Raw genomic sequence first — 507 nt, 5'->3', positions numbered from 1 at the left:
GGTTCATATTTGTTGTCTGTACCACCCATGTACCTCTCTATGTCTTTCTCATCCTCAGTGGTGCCATACTGGTCACTCACATTTGGTACATTGCCCTTTTCTTCACCCAAATCCATACTTATCTCTATCTATCTAACAACGTTCCCTCCCCTCCTCTCCAACCCCCCACCCCTGGTAACCAACAAAGAAAATTTCCTTCTATAGATAAACCTTTCCTTAACTTTTTTTTCATTGTGATTTGGGTGAAGATTTACAGAGCAAATTCACTTTCCATACAGCAGTCCATATATACTTTGTCTCATGTCATTGACCACAATTTACCACAATGCAACAGCTCCCCTCCCACTTCCTCCGCATAGTTACCTCTTCCCAGTGTCCATTCATCCATACACTCCTGCCCTCTGAGCTGTCTCCCTGTGCATAAGCACCCCTTCTTTCTCTCATGATTGTTCTCTCCAAGGAGCATATCTACTTGAGGTAAATGTTCAACTCATATGGCTGTATTTT

Source organism: Orycteropus afer, unplaced genomic scaffold (assembly GCF_000298275.1).
Source record: "Orycteropus afer afer isolate SDZICR_OR568_19922 unplaced genomic scaffold, OryAfe1.0 scaffold00283, whole genome shotgun sequence".
Lineage (NCBI taxonomy): Eukaryota > Metazoa > Chordata > Mammalia > Tubulidentata > Orycteropodidae > Orycteropus > Orycteropus afer.
The sequence above is the reverse complement of the archived record's forward strand: the minus strand, read 5'-3'. Positions refer to the sequence as shown.